Raw genomic sequence first — 15,079 nt, forward strand, 5'->3', positions numbered from 1 at the left:
AGATGACCTTTGAGCCAGAGGGAGAGGGATTCCAGCGGCTATTTTTATCCGAGCAGGTCCTGGGCCCCAGGGCTGAGGCACAGCCCTTACTGTAGTGCTGGGGTGTCTCCATCAGAAATAGCACCAGGTTCCCACTGGCCTCCACTGCATGGTCAAGCCCCCCAGCCCACTCACGGGCGAGCACTTTGGTAGAGAGTCAGGGTTAAGGGGGTATAATTCATGTAAGGTTCACCCACTCTCAGCGGACAGATCTGTGAGTTTTGACCAACAGGTCCTGGTGCAGTGGTATAATCCCCTCCCCCCAGCACTCGGCGTGATTCCGTTGCCCCCACAGATTCCCACAGGGCCCCTTCTGGGTCAGGGTCTCCCTCCACGCTCAACACTCATCTTTTTTTCTGTTCCTTGTAGTTTTGCGTTTTCCAGAACGTCATACCAGTGGGGAAACATGGCATGTAGTCTTTTGGTTGTGGCTTCTTTCATTCAGCAAAATGCATTTGAGATTCATCTGTGCTGTTGTATCAGTTGTTCCCTCCTTCTTGTGGCTGAGTGGTGTTCTATTGCGTGGATGCACCTCTTTGCGTGTTTATTTCTCAGTGGGAGGACAGCTGGCTCGTTCCTAGTTTGGGGAAACCATGAGTGAAGTCACTGGAGACAAATGCATTCAGGTTTTCACGTGAACGTTTAGTCTTTGTTTCCCTTATGAGCAGCATTGCTGGATTATGTGATAAATTACGCGTTTAACTCTAAGAAAAACCACCCTATCTTCTCCAGAAGGGCTGTACCATTTTACATCCCCATCAGTGATGTAGGAGAGTGGCTGTTGCTCCAAACCTAACCAGCACTTAGTGTGGTTAAATTATGGGTATTTTTTTTTTAAGTTAACCGATCCAACAGGTATATAGTGGTATCTCAGTGAATCAGACAAAAAAAAAAAAAAATACTCCCCTCGGCACAGCATTCCGATTCCAGAAACCTGTGAGTCAGCACCAAAGAGAAATTTCTGGAGTTAGCATGCACTGACTCCAGAATGGAATCCAGGAGACACCCTCCCCGACACCCCCCTCTCCCACTGCACCTTCCACATGGCTGCTCCTCTTGGGTACTGTGTAAAGGAACTGCATCCGAGCCCGCAGTCAGCAGGTGGCCAGGATTAACGAGGACTGAACCCTCCAGGCTCAGTGTGAAGGAAGGGGAGGCCGGGTCATCAGAGATGGATCAGGCAATGAGGCATTTGGAAGGGGGGAGGGGACTTCCAGACTCCACCAGCCTGAGTCCTCCCTCCCGCAGAACGAGCTCTGGCAGTGCTGGGCACTGTGTGTCCGATGCCGGCTACCCTGGGACTGCCAGGCTCCCCAAAGAGGGTCCCTTTGCTTGTGTTGTCACCCCTATTTTTTAAAAAAAAATTATATGAAAGGCAGAATTACAGAGAGGCAGAGACAGAGAGAGAGAAAGGTCTTCCATCCACTGGTTCACTCCCCAGATGGCTGCAACGGCCAGAGCTGTGCCAATCTGAAGCCAGGAGCGAGGAGCTTCCTCTGGGTCTCCAAAGTGGGTACAGGGACCCAACGACGGGCCATCTTCTACTGCTTCCCCAGGCCATAGCAGAGAGCTGGATTGGAAGTGGAGCAACTGGGACTTGAACTGGCGCCCATATGGGATGCCGGCACTGCAGGTGGCAGCTTTACCCACTACACCACAGCGCCGGCCCCATCCCCCTCTGTGAACAGCACCAGGACGACCACTGTGCTCTTGTGCCATGGCCCTGCACTGCCGGCACTGTTGTTGGTGCTGCTGGGGTGCAGGCCTAGGTTTGAGAGTCTGCCTTGTGTTTGAAAAGGGCCAGCCAGTAAGCTGGTTTATACCCCTAGTCACTTGGTTCCCTTTCCTGTGTAGGTTTCCTTCCTCTCCTCTTACCCATTAGTCACCGAAGGCCATAAGCAATAGCGCCCTCAACCCCTTTCTTCGCGATGTGACTGAGGGGAGTAAGAGCTTGCAACAGCACCCTAGAAACAGGCTGTGGGCAGAGGCAGTGGCCTGGACATCTTCCCAGCCTCCCCGACCCGTCTCACTGGCACCTCACACCCAGAGGGCCTGGCAGGCGGTGTCAGATGATGTGTTGAGTCAACAGAGCCCCAGGAGAGCCGTGGTCTGTGTCCCATGGCAGCTGGCTGAAGCCAGCTCCCTGGAAGGGAATGCCCGTGGCTGGCCGCCGGCCACCACCTGGCCTGCCCTGCCCTGGAGGCGGGGTAGGAAGGGGAGAGAACTGGGCTTGAATGACACTCACAGAATCCAGCCCCCAGCCGCAGCCTCCTCCTCCCACTTAGCCAAGTGTGCCTTTCCCAGGTGGAGGTTTGGGAACTGTGCTGCTGGAGTCTACACTCCATCATGCTTGGGAGAACTGTGTGGTCTTGTGTCCCCGGAGAGCTGTGTACCTGGAAAAGACCGGGACGCACCTGGGGGAAGGGTCTGGCGGCTCAAAGCCCCCCCACCCCCAGATCATCCAGCATTCAGAGTCTGGTCCAAGGTGAGGCTGAACAGCCCAGGAATGGGTCCAAATTGGGGGCCGTTGAGTATGGCCAGAGGGGCCACCTTCATCATCCGTGAGCTCCTGCAGTCTTTGAGGGTGCAGGGGAGCTGTTTGCACAGTTGTGAAGAGATGCAGGCAACTGTATGGCAGAAAGGGCAGAAAAAGCGCAAGGAACAGTGGCAGGCATTTGGCCTCGCAGTTAAGGTGGAGATTGGGACACCAGCTCCCCGCGTCAGAGCGCCGGACACCGGCTCCCCATGTCAGAGTGCCGGACACCTGCTCCCCGTGTCAGGGTGCCGGACCCCGGCTCCCCGCATCGGAGGGCCCGCATTCAGTGCCCAGCTCCAGCTTCCTGCACACGCAGGCCCTGGAGGCAGCAGCGATGGCTTACGTCGTTGGGTCCCAGCCCCCCACGTGGGAGAGTCGTCCTGAGTTCCCCGCTCCTGGCTTCGGCTCAGTCTCAGCCATTGCAAGGCATCTGAGAGTGAACCTGTGGATGCGAACTCACACTGTCTCTCCCTCTTTTTCCCCTTCCTTTCTCCTTCCCTCTGGAATAAATAAGGAAAAATGAAAGGTTATGGCCAATGTGTGTTTCTACCACGGTACAATTTCAGACTTTCAAAAGCATGTTCTGGAAACCTCAGTGAGTTGGCGTCTCATAGGAGTGGTGTGGACGTAGTCTTCACGCTGATTTTCCACCCGACTGTCGGCCCAGTTTTCTCCTCAGTGCATCTTAGCTCATCCCCAAGTCAGATCTGCTGTTTTACGTCTCAGTGGTACCCACGTGTACAAGACAGGCCAGCTCTGCCCGAACAACTTGCCTGAATGATGCTGTGCTATACATAGGCGTCTCAGAGGCATCAAGGTTTGAATGACTTTCCTGAGCTTGAATAGACATATGGTCCTGACCCAAGAAGGTACGTGACCAGGCAGAGCACAGGGGCTCCACCCTGTCCGCTGCCCACAGGTCACCTCGGCATCAGCCCGAGAGTATGAGGCTGCACCAGTCGGTCTCCTACTGCACTGTGCCTTCCCTTCCTTCCTCAGAGCCCGTGACAGTCCTCACAGGGACCCAAGGAGAAGCCCAGGTGCCTTAGCTCTTCCTCTGCCTGTGTCATGCCAACTCTGACATGTCTGGGTCATGGCCTTCACTCCCCCAAATACACACATATACTCCATGCACCCTACAGTGAGTGGGATGTGCCCTGCGTGGGGGTGGCTGGAGGAGCCTAGGAAGGGAGAAGTCCAGACCGCTGCAGACCCCTGGAGAGGCAGCCCAAGGCAGGCCCACGAGTGTCCCCAAGGAGCAGAGTGCACCACAGACCTCGTGCCCCTGACCGCAGGCACCTGCCTCAGCTCTGTCCCACTACCAGCACACAGTCTGCTCCCCCAGAAGCCCAGGGTATGAGAAACACCGGAATAAACTGGAATCGCTTGCGTCAACCTCCAACAACAAAATAAATAAATAAATAAAGCTAGGAGGTTCGGAAGGAGGGGATCCTCCTGTGTGTCTGCCTGATGAGGAATTATCACAAGTCTCTGCCGGCACTCAGCCTTGCACAGAGGCCAGCACAGCCTTGTGCAGACAATACTCCTGCAGGGACATCTGTCTAGCCACTCTCTGTCTAACCCTGGACCCATACCCCTTCCTAGTGGGCCTTGTAACCAAGAACTGATTCAAAACAACCTAATGTAATCCTCTCTTCCATGTGTCTGGGCTAGGTGTAGACAGACCCTGGCCTGACCCTTGGCTTCTCAGGGCCCGTGTTTCCTCCAGCATAAAAGGAGGTCATGGGCCATTGGTCCTGAAGGTCACGGTCGATCCTAACCTCCCGTGAGCCTCTCCGTGGTGACGACTACCCTGACTCTGTCACGTTCAGCCGGATAAATCTGCACAGCCTGTTGCTTTTGTACATCTGCAAATACCAATAATCACACGGGCCTGCAGTAGCTTATGTTCATTGACAAATTCCTAGCCAGTGGTTTTTCAGAAGTTGTTCTCACATAGGCAGTGCTCTGCCTAGTCTCTCTCTCTCTCTCTCTCTCTCTCTCACTTTCACAAAGCAGCTGACAGATTTGTTTCCTCTCTGCCCTTCCCCCAAGGATTGCCTTTTAGTTCCAACACGAAAATCACACTCAGGTTAGGTCTCGGGTCCTTGAGGTAGAACTCGATCCTGAGGTGAGCTTAGCAAAGGTGAGCTTTCTCTAAAGGCCAGAGCAGGCAGCAACGGCTGGCACCACCCCGCTGGGCTTGACCTAAACTTAGTCTTAACAAGATTTCCACTTCCTTCCGCCATCTCCATTTCTGTTTTGTTTCTCTTTGCCAGTTTACACATGCAAATATCTACTGACTAGGTGGAGAATGCTCTTGGGTGGACAAAGCCACATAAAACTACTTTTTTCCTGGATTCCTTCAAGGAAAACAAGAACCTTAGAAAATGTCCTAGCCGGCGCCGCGGCTCACTAGGCTAATCCTCGCCTTGCGGCGCCGGCACACCGGGTTCTAGTCCCGGTCGAGGCACCAGATTCTTTCCCGGTTGCCCCTCTTCCAGGCCAGCTCTCTGCTGTGGCCAGGGAGTGCAGTGGAGGATGGCCCAAGTCCTTGGGCCCTGCACCCCATGGGAGACCAGGAGAAGCACCTGGCTCCTGCCATCGGATCAGCGCGGTGCACCGACCGCAGCACGCCAGCCGCGGTGGCCATTGGAGGGTGAACCAATGGCAAAGGAAGACCTTTCTCTCTGTCTCTCTCTCTCTCACTGTCCACTCTGCCTGTCAAAAAAAAAGAAAGAAAATGTCCTAAGTTTCTACAGCCTTATCCAATCTTACTCCCTAAGCATCAGCTCAAGGAGGGCCAGAGCCAGTCATTGAGATATTTGTGCCAATTCCAATCAAGAGCCCAGAGACCCTGCCCCTGGCAGAGGGATCCTGGAGTAGGAGAGTCCTAGAGCGATGAGAAACCCTCTTTTAGGAAGTAGGTGATTGATTCTACCTCGTTCAGATCTGGGTCTCAGAGCAGTCAGCTGAAAAGAGAGGGGCACCCAGCAGAGCTGGCCGACTACTGCAGGACGCCTAGTGTGCACGACGCTTGCGTGATCCAGGAGCCCCTGCAGGGGGCTGCACGAGGAACAGTTAATGCTGGGGAGCAAGCAGGGGCCTTGGGACTTCACAAGGAAGGGACTGTGAGAAAGAGGGCTGAGGCCCTGAGGCCGCACGGCCACAAAGAATGGAAACTAGAAATTACTTTGGAAGTTTCTTATCTGGAAAATGAGGGAGTTGGAGTAAATGAAGGGTTCCAAAACTTGTGTAACTGTGCAGGCCGCCTGGGGAGCTTTAAAAACGGATCCCCAGGCTCCCCACCCCCACCCCCGCTCCACCCCACTCAATCAGAATCTTCAGGGCCTGGGAATATGGATTCTCCAAGTTCCCAGATAATCCTTGTGCCCAGGCAGGTTTGGAAACTGTGGCCTCGGAGCTTCCCCACCATCTCGGTGCTCACAAGCATTCTTCTCAGCGTCTTGGCTTCGACTTCCTGGGCATGGAGATTGGGGGCTGCCCAGATCATGGGTTTTGAGCCAAACCCATAGGGAACAGAGGCAGAAAGGGAGCCAAAGCGCGTGGGAGAAGCATGAGGGCTCTCTAGGGATCTTCAGCCTTGAGCTGCAGAGCAGGTCATCATTGGCTTGGGACAAATGCAGACCACATGTGCAGAGCTGGGCCGCACAAACATCCCTAGAGGGGAACAGGTGCCTGCCACGATTCCCACAGAAACCCAGACCTCCGAGGCCAGGAAGCCCAGTTTCCCCCCAGGCAAGTTCAAGCCCTGGGAGAGTCCCCACACACAAAACATGGTTGGTCCCGCCCAAACAAGAAGGACCTGGAAACCCACCGCCGGAGTTCAGACTTCAAAGCCGAGCCCGCGCCTGAGGCTCACCAGGGCCCCCAGATTTTCACGCGAACTTCCTGGTGATGCCACTTTCTACTCCTTTAGACTGAGACCAACCCTGCCTTTGATCTTTTCCAAGCTCCCTTGCCTAGTCCAGAAGGAAACACGGGTGAAGGGATTTCTTGCAGGATTCCTGCCTCAGGGCTCCCCTTTCTTACCATCCTACCCTGCTGAATTTATTGACAGCCCAGGCCAGCTTTCACTGCTGGACAGACCAGTGGTGGGTCTGTAGTCCTCCCGGAAGTCACGGATGAGGCATGGCTGCAGCTTAGATAACCTCTTGCACCCGCAGGCTCTGCCACAACCCTGTGTCCTGGAGCACTTGAGACTTACCACCAAGCAGGGTCTGGCTCACGTCCAGCCACCTCCCTGCAAATGTGCCCCGAGCCACACCTTCCATTCCTGCCCCGACCTCTCCCTGCCGGAGTGAACGGGTCTGTAGACTAGCCCTGGTAGGGCCAAGGGTGTGGCTTGTGACCCTAGAACAAGATCTGCTGACCAGCCCACAGGCACTCAAAGTGAACCTTGAGTCTCACTGCCCTCAGCTCCCTGAGGGGGTGCACTGGCATCTGGAAGTCAGGGGAGCACGGGTAGGCCAAGGTCCCCACTGGGGAGAGCAAAGCCTGCTGTGCTCAAGGACCCAGTATCTAAGAAGCCACTAATAGGACTTCTTGTGAGGGGGATGGGAGAATTATATATACTGCTTGTTATCTTGTTTTTAGAATACACTGACATCAGTATAAATAGGTGCCCTGGTAGGTATGCCAACTCCTTCTCTGGCCCTCCTGCTTTTGCTAATAACCCCTCTTCTACTGCAGTCCCCTTTGTCAATAGCACAGTTGGTGCCTAGTTAAAAAAAATTTCCAGAGGATAGCACAGAAAGTTGAACGATTTCAAGACAACATTTATTCACAAACACATAGTTAGAATCAGCCAGGCGCTGTCCAAGCCTGCCAGCCCAACCCTGCATCCCACTAATCACTGTTTCTGAAGATATCAGAGAAGGGTGGCAGCCACTGAATGCAAACAATGCATTTTGAGGTTTTATAAACAAGCACACTCCACTTGGGTCATAAAACAGTAAGTGCCATTCACATACGTGAAGAAAGAAAGTTAAAGAAAAATTACTTGGAGGAAAAAATGTACTCTTTTGAGGGTAATTGTGAACTGAGTTTCCTTCCTCCTTTTCTGGGTTCTCTGCTCTTCTTCCTGCCTTTCGGTTTTGGTCTTCACAGCTTCTGTGTTCGGGCCTCATAAAATCAAGACGGGTTTTCCATTCACAATAAAAGGGTGTCATAAACACCGTGTTGGCCAGAGCTCCCTGCTCAGAGGCCTTAAGCAGGGCATTTTCTGCAAACTCAGTGAAATCATCAGACCTGAATGTGGGTGAGGGGGTTGTGATCCTCATAAAATAACCTGGGGATGGACAGTTGACCTAGCAGTTAAAATGTGCTTGGCCCACATCGGAGTGCCTGGATTCCAATTCCCAACTCTGGCTCCTGATTCCAGCTTCCTGCTAGTGCACAGCTTGGGAGGCAGCAAGTGACAGCTCAAGGGGCTGGATTCCTGCCACCCAAGTGGGAGATCATGGCTTTGACCTGGCCCAGGCCTGACTATTGCAGGCTTCTGGGAAATTAGCCAGCAGATAAAGCTCTCTGTCTCTGTCTCTGGTCTCTCTCTCTCTCTCTCTCTTTCTCTCTTTCTCCCCCCATCTCTCAAAATAAATGAATAAATAAAAAGAGCCTGATTGGATTTGTATCAGAGTAAGGAGGTTTTCTCTAGGCCATTTTTGCAGAAGCAATGCCAAGGGGCCACACTGCTTCAGCCTGAATCTTGGGCTACCTCTGGCCACTCATGTGAGATTCTGTGTGTTCCAGACCCCTCAGGACTGGTGTGATCAGGCTGGTCTAGGGCATGGCCATCACAGTGGGCTGTGAATTGGCCGTGCCAGGACTTTCTGAGGGTGTCTCTAGCACACCACAGAGTTCCTGAGAAGTTCACAGACACCACACCAAAATGGATCAGGTATGCCCAACAGTTTAGACCAAACACATGAGCCCTCTGATGCTGGGCCTCTTAGTGTCTGTAAGACATGGACAATCTTGTGGGCCATTGAGGGAAGCGGGAGACGTAAAGTAGCTCCAAGCAGAGCCTCCCAAGCCCACGTGCTCTGGTCGTGGGGCTCCACGTTGGGGGAGGAACTCTGCTCTGAAAGTACTCCAGCAGCACCTGCTCAGCAGTCGATGTAATTTGGGGGACTTGATTTTCCAATTGAGAGGAGGAAGAGGGTGGGGTGTTCTTCAGACACAGCCATGTGATTTGGCAGGCCTTGAAAACCCTGGACAGAAACACCTCTGTCTCTGAACCGTGCCTGAAATTCTCTTGTGTCATCTCTTGTTGTGTGTGTGTCCTCAGTGAATTCAAGCTCTGCTAAGGAAAATCATCCCACAACAACTGGTACAAATGCTTAGCGCTGTGCTTGGCGCCACGAGAAACCCCAACACAAACTGGATATCATCGTGTGAAGGGGAGCAAAACATCACATGATGTGAGCACTGAGGGATGGCCTGTTTTCAGTTACGCGGCACCAGCCAAGGGTGCCGGTGCCTCCGCGGGGAGCAGAGGACTGCGGGGAACAGAGGAAAGAGCAGGTAGAAGCAAGTGGGCTTGGGGCCAGCGTTGTGGTACCACAAGTCAAGCACCGCTTGGGAGGCCTGCATCCCACATGGAGGTGCTGGTTCAAGTCCCACTTCCCCTGCTTTCAGTCATGCAGCTCCTGCCACCCACATGGGAGGCCGGGGTGGAGTTCTTGGCTCCTGGCTTTGTCCTGGCCCAGCCCAGGCTGTTGTAGGCATTTAGGAAGTGAACCAGTAGATAGATCTGTCTCTGCCCCTCTCTCTCCCCCCCCCTTCTCTCTGCCTTTCAAGTAGATATAAATAAATAAATACATACATGCATACACATCTTTGAAAAGTCACTGAATGGAATAACTTCTACCAAAGAAAAATTAACTATATATTTAAAACAAAAATAAGTGGGTGGGGCTTCTTTTTTTTAAAGATTTATTTTATTTTATTTGAAAGACAGAGTTACAGAAAGAGGTAGAGCCAGAGAGAGAAAGAGAGAGGTTTTCCATTCGCTGGTTCACTCCCCAAATGACCACAACAGCCAGAGCTGAGCTGATCTGAAGCCAGGAGCCAGGAGCTTCTTCCAGGTCTCCCACATGGGTGCAGGGGCCCAAGAAGTTGGCCCATCTTCTACTGCATTCCCAGGCAATAGCAGAGAGCTGGATCAGAAGTGGAGCAGCCGGACTAGAACTGGCGCCCATATGGGATGCCGACGCTGCAGGCTGGGGCACTGTGCCACAGTGCCGGTCCTGGGGGGGATTCTGTGGACATAATCGGGCTGGACATAATGTGGGCATAATTCTGTGGATATAATATGGGTTCTGAGAGTGAGGTCCAAGGACCCCTCTGGGCCCCAAGTCTCATTCACAGGATCTTGTGGTTTCTCTGCTAACTAAGTGAGGCTAAGTTTTTTTTTTTTTTTTTCCATCTACTTCACCCATAACCATGCAATGAACAGGTTGAATCCAGAAACAGGTAGAAGAATCTAGCGTGTTAACATAAGTCAGACATTGAAGACATTTGCAAAAACTATGTATAGATTGGAGAGAAACTGCTTCAGAGAAAGGATTGAGGATCCCAAAGAGCTCTTGTTTTGTTTTGTTTTTAAGATTTATTTACTTATTTGAAAGGCAGAGTTACGGGGCGGGGGGGAGGGAGAAGTGTCTTCCATCCTCTGGTTCACTCCCCAAACGGCCGCAACGGCTGGAGCTCAACCGATTCAAAGTCAGGAGCCAGGAGCTTCTTCCAGGTCTCCCACGTGGTTGCAGGGGCCCAAGGACTTAGGCCATCTTCTACTGCTTTCCCGGGCCACAGCTGAGAGCTGGATCAGAAGTGGCACCCACCCCCGGCAGAAAATTGAAAAAAAAAAAAAAAAAAGAAGAAGAAGTGGAGCAGCCGGGACTCAAACCAGCGCCCACTTGGGATGCAGGCACTGCAGGCAGCAGCTTTACCCACAGTTTTATGCCAGAGCACTGGATCCAAAGAGCTCTTGTTGATGTGGTCCTTCCTGTGTGTCCATAGTCACTGCATGAGAAATTGAAATGGAACATTTTAAAATAATAACTGACTTACAAATAACAATAGCAGACTTATTCCATGTTAAAGCAAATAGCATTTTAAAGAGGGTTGGGGGTTCTGAAACTAAAACGCTTGACTGCAAGAGTGGTTCTCAAGGAGAAGCTCGGGGTGGTCTGGGTGGAGCATCCCCAGTGCGGTGGTCTCCCAGGGTCTGTGGGCCGGGGGTGGGGTGGGGCAGGTGAGGCGGCACAGGTAAAATGCATCCCACCAAAGCAGGTCCTTTAGAAACTGTCTTGAAGAATGACCTGGGGACTCAAGTAGCAGGCTGAGGGGAAAGGAGGAAAATGGATTTATGAGAAAAAAGGGTATTAGGATGTCGCTTGTCTCACGGGCAGGCCTGATCTGTGGACAGCATTCCTGCTTTGGGGTCACCCAGACAGCAGCCCTTCACTGGGTCCCGGGAGTGACTGTCCTTGGCCTCCGTGTCAGTGTCGTGGAATACCCACCCCAGGCAAACCCCGCTGAGTGGGCTTCTGCACTCTCCAACCTTTGTACCTGCCTTAAGCCATCAGATCTGAGTGGGGGAAAGCCCATGACAGTCTTTGACGCCCCTGAGACTTCACCTTGGCAGACCGTGAGTTGAGTATCCGTGTGGTAGCGATGGCCAGGACTGCCCACAGGAAAACCCCCAACTTGCCAAGAGGGGCAGGTGGGCATTTCTCACCCCCTCACCACACCAGAGCAAGCTGGGGCGGGGTGACCCCAGATTTGAACGTCAGCTGGGTCAAACTCCTCCCCTCCTGAGCATCACAGACCGCCAGAGACAGCACAGCACAGCCAGGTCTCTGCCAACGGGGTCTCTCTCCCTAAAGTCTTGTCGGCTGTTGATGGCAGCTCCCGATCACTGAGGACATACCGTGGGAGCTGGTGTTCCGGGTGCTCTGACTCATCACAGAAAGCCCCTGGGTGGCTCATGTTGTCTAGTAATAAACCGAGGGCCTGAGCTGCGCCAGCCCCGCTGAAGCCACCAACAGCCCGAGGGGTGCATTTAGGGTCAGACCCAGGTTTGTGGGCTCCAGGGCTCTGTGCCTTCCGCTGCACTGAGCAGTCCCTCACTGTGGTTTGGGAGTGGAGGCTGCAGGTCGTATCATTCGGGCTGGGAAACACAGGCACATTGGGCTGGGGCTCTGCATAGGCCTCCCAGAGGTATGGCTCCCAGGGTTTTGGGAGCCAGTAGGGAGGGATGGCAAGAGAGGAGCCTGTTACTACCCAGGCCTGAAGAGCCCAGGGAAGGAGATGTTGCTGAAGGCCAAGGCCAGCAGGTGGAGGCTAGGAGGTCCGGGGAGAACCCCCATCTTCTCCAGACCCCCAGGTTTCTGCCAGTGCCCTGCACTGACCAAAACCACGCCAGAGCCAGCAGGCCAGGGAGCCAGCTCCCACAGCCTGTCAGAGGCAGACAGAAGAGGAGACAGTGCATGGTGGGGTCCGGGGAACCAGGCCAGAGGGAAAGCCGAGAAACCAGGCCCTGAGAAATGAAAGCCATGCACGCCCTCCTCAAGAGAAGACCCTCGGCGAACACGCAGTCGATGCTGGTTCTGCTGCCGCAGCTCGCTCAGACCCCGCTGTACACGCACCACTTATGAGTATCGCATTGTGTCCCTTGTAACTCCCTCTCCAGGACCTGGGGCCTTGGCCGTAAGCAATCCTGCTGTGGCACTTGGGTTTGGCACCCTCCCTGTGCTGCTGTCCCCTTTGTGACCCTCGCCGTCATCCCTCCAAAGTCAGGAACACCACCAACCCGTCATCTCTGTGATGAGCGGTTAGTGGTTTAAAAACCCCACATAAACAACCCCGCCATCCAGAGTAAATTCACTGCTTGCCTTCTGGAACAACAGTCAACAAAAAGAATTTTTTTCCTTCTTCCTTGTCATTCCCAACTCCATGCATGCAAAAGGCCAGTGGCTGCAGCTCATCCCACTGATGTAGCACAGCGGGCTGGAGGGTTCCATGTAGCCATCTGGTCTACCTGGCTTCTTTTCACCAAGGCTACTTTGTAGCAAAACCAGGCCTTGGGCTGGATGCTTCTGACACCCAGGGTTCCTCTCCACACCCCAGGTATTCTCTGCAGGCTGGTGGCCACTTCCTGCCAGCGGCACCTCTGTTCTCCTCTCTCCTCCCCCTTCTCTCTAGACGTGGCTCCCGCCAGGAGGGACAGCCAAGCCCTGTGAAGTCACTAGCTCATGGCTCCCTGGTGTCTGGAGCCACTTGCGTGGTGTTGTGTGGGGCTGCCAGGAGCAGTTTGTGTTCACTCACTGGGCCTATTCACTGGGCCTGGCTGTGGCCCCAGGAAAATCAACGGCGTTGTTCCCCGCAGAGCTGACGGCGCCCTGAACAGAGTCCTGGAGAAGCAGAGGAAGGGAGACGCCTGCTCAGGAGAAGCAGACCGGAGAGCCTGTCTGTCCTGCGGCCGGCCAGAGCCTTCCCGGGTTGCTGCCACGGCTAGCCAGGCCCTTCTGGGCCCCTAGGGAATTTGCCCGAGTTGGGAGCAGCTTCATTTTGCTTCCCAGATCTGAGGGCCAATCCTCAGGTGTTTCTGTGAAGCGTGCCCTCCCCTGCAGCCTCTGCTTTCTGGAAGAGTAATTCACCCAGCTGAAATGTGATTTTAAATCCCGTGTTTCCTCCCTGAGCTCCCTTGGCTTCGGCAAGCCTTGCATGTGACAGTCAAGGCTTGTTGCGTGGTATTCTTGGGTTCGCTTTTTGGGTTCTTTAAATAATTTGGAAATTTAAAACATCTTCATTTATCTGAAAGGCAGTGAGACAGAGAGAAGGACAGAGATCTCTCCTGTCTGCTGCCTCACTCCCCATATGCCCGCAACAGCTAGGGCTGGGCCAGGCCAAAGTCAGGAAGGAGCCTGGAACTCTGTCCGGGTGTCCCAAGTGGGTGGCAAAGACCCAGTTACTTGAGACATCACCGGCTGCTTCCTAAGGTACACATCAGCAGTAAGCTGGAATCAGAATGGGAGGCAGTGGAGTAAGGGGTAGGGAGTAAGGGGTGCAACATGGGAACCACTGCACCACGCGTACTGCCCTTGTCCTGCCTCCCCAGCCAGGCTGAGAGCTGAGACTCCGTCTGGCCGATCTTGACGCACGTCTCTTTCCACACCTGCACTGTGGCCTGGCAGACACGGGGAGCTCCTGCAGGGTCTGAATGTGGCAGCTTACCCTGTGATTAAGAAGTAAAGCGGTGTCGTCACAAGGAGTCGGGGAGTGTGTCCGCGTGGCCTCTTTTGCTCTGTGTGTATGCATTGCGACACCAGTATCCAAGCAGAGAGGGAGTTCGGGAATCTCATTCTCACCTGCCCCACTTGGCTGCCACAAGACAGTTTCCCCCATGCTGACTCGGCAGTACCAACTTGAATCCAAGTCCCTTCTCTGTTGCCCGTTGTCTCTGCTCTTTCTGGCTGATCCAACCCGAAGAAAAATGCCTCTGGAGAAAGGCCAAGGCCACCCGACGGCAGGAAGCACCCTGTCCGTACCCACCCCCTCCCCCGCACCTCTTAGCTCTCATCTCGGGCACCCAGCGCCCTGTGGGCTCTTCTTCTGGTCAGCCTGTGAAACCTCGCTTTCTAGAAGAGTAATTCACCCAGCTGAAATGGGATTTTAAATCCCGGGTTGTCTCGGTTGGTGATATCCCAGTTTAATCGTGACCCGGAGACTAGAGTTTGGAGTCAGGTGTGACCTCTGCTGTGGACTGGCTCAGTCTGTTAACTCAGCTTCCTCCAGTCTAGTTTCTGCATCTGTAAAGTGGGTTGGTAGCCCGCCCCCTCCCTCTCGGCCGACAATAAGGCTCCCTGTAAAAGTTGGGGTGTACACAGCTCGACCCCTGCTAAGGATATCTCAGGCCCCCATGAGAAGAGGGGGCACGTCTTTGGCTCCAGACAGCTCTTCATCCCAGTCGCCCATGTGGGTGCAGGGGCCCAAGTGCTTGTACCAACTTGTGCTGCTTTTCCGAGGCCATCATCAGGGAGCTGGGTCCAAAGTGGAGCAGCCGGAGCTGGAACCAGCGCCCATATGGGATGCTGGTGTCTCAGGTAGTGGCTTTACCTGCTAAGCCACAGCGCCAGCTCCGGAAGCATCTTTTGAGCTTGGGAAGATTTCAGTGAGAGCGATGGCGAGTCAGTGCGTCAGTCCCACCAGAAACAAGGGGTTCCCAGCAGCAGCTGAGAAGTCCGCTTTTCCTTCTCCCCATCCAAAACACCTCTGCCAGGCTGTGTCTGTGGCCGCCGGCCTTCCGCACCTCGCCCTCTCGCTGGCCTTCCTCGGACAGTGGGTGAGGAGCATCCCAGCCCTCACAAAGGGCCAGGGGCCCCGGGGGATGCAGACACCACTGTGTTTTGTGCTTCAAAGAGACCTCTTAGAGGCAAGCCACTTAGTCACGTCTCTTTAAATAATTTACACTTGAAA

At 53.9% G+C, this 15,079-nt stretch overlaps 1 protein-coding gene and 1 long non-coding RNA gene across 9 annotated transcripts in view; one reads left to right on the forward strand and one right to left on the reverse strand.

Moving 5' to 3' along the window:
- Positions 1-15,079, forward strand: part of PRKAG2 (protein kinase AMP-activated non-catalytic subunit gamma 2) — a 312,250-nt gene that overhangs the window by 178,052 nt on the left and 119,119 nt on the right. The gene's annotated exons all lie outside the window — the stretch shown is intronic.
- The window catches only part of LOC127493535 (uncharacterized), a 29,280-nt gene continuing 24,389 nt past the window's right edge, over positions 10,189-15,079 (reverse strand). Inside the window, exon 3 of the long non-coding RNA XR_016210388.1 lies at positions 10,189-10,621. This is a non-coding gene — a long non-coding RNA (uncharacterized LOC127493535). The remainder of the gene's footprint in view (positions 10,622-15,079) is intronic.

The sequence above is a fragment of the Oryctolagus cuniculus genome, chromosome 7, assembly GCF_051225735.1.
Source record: "Oryctolagus cuniculus isolate XC-2025 breed Fujian yellow rabbit chromosome 7, ASM5122573v1, whole genome shotgun sequence".
Classification (NCBI taxonomy): domain Eukaryota; kingdom Metazoa; phylum Chordata; class Mammalia; order Lagomorpha; family Leporidae; genus Oryctolagus; species Oryctolagus cuniculus.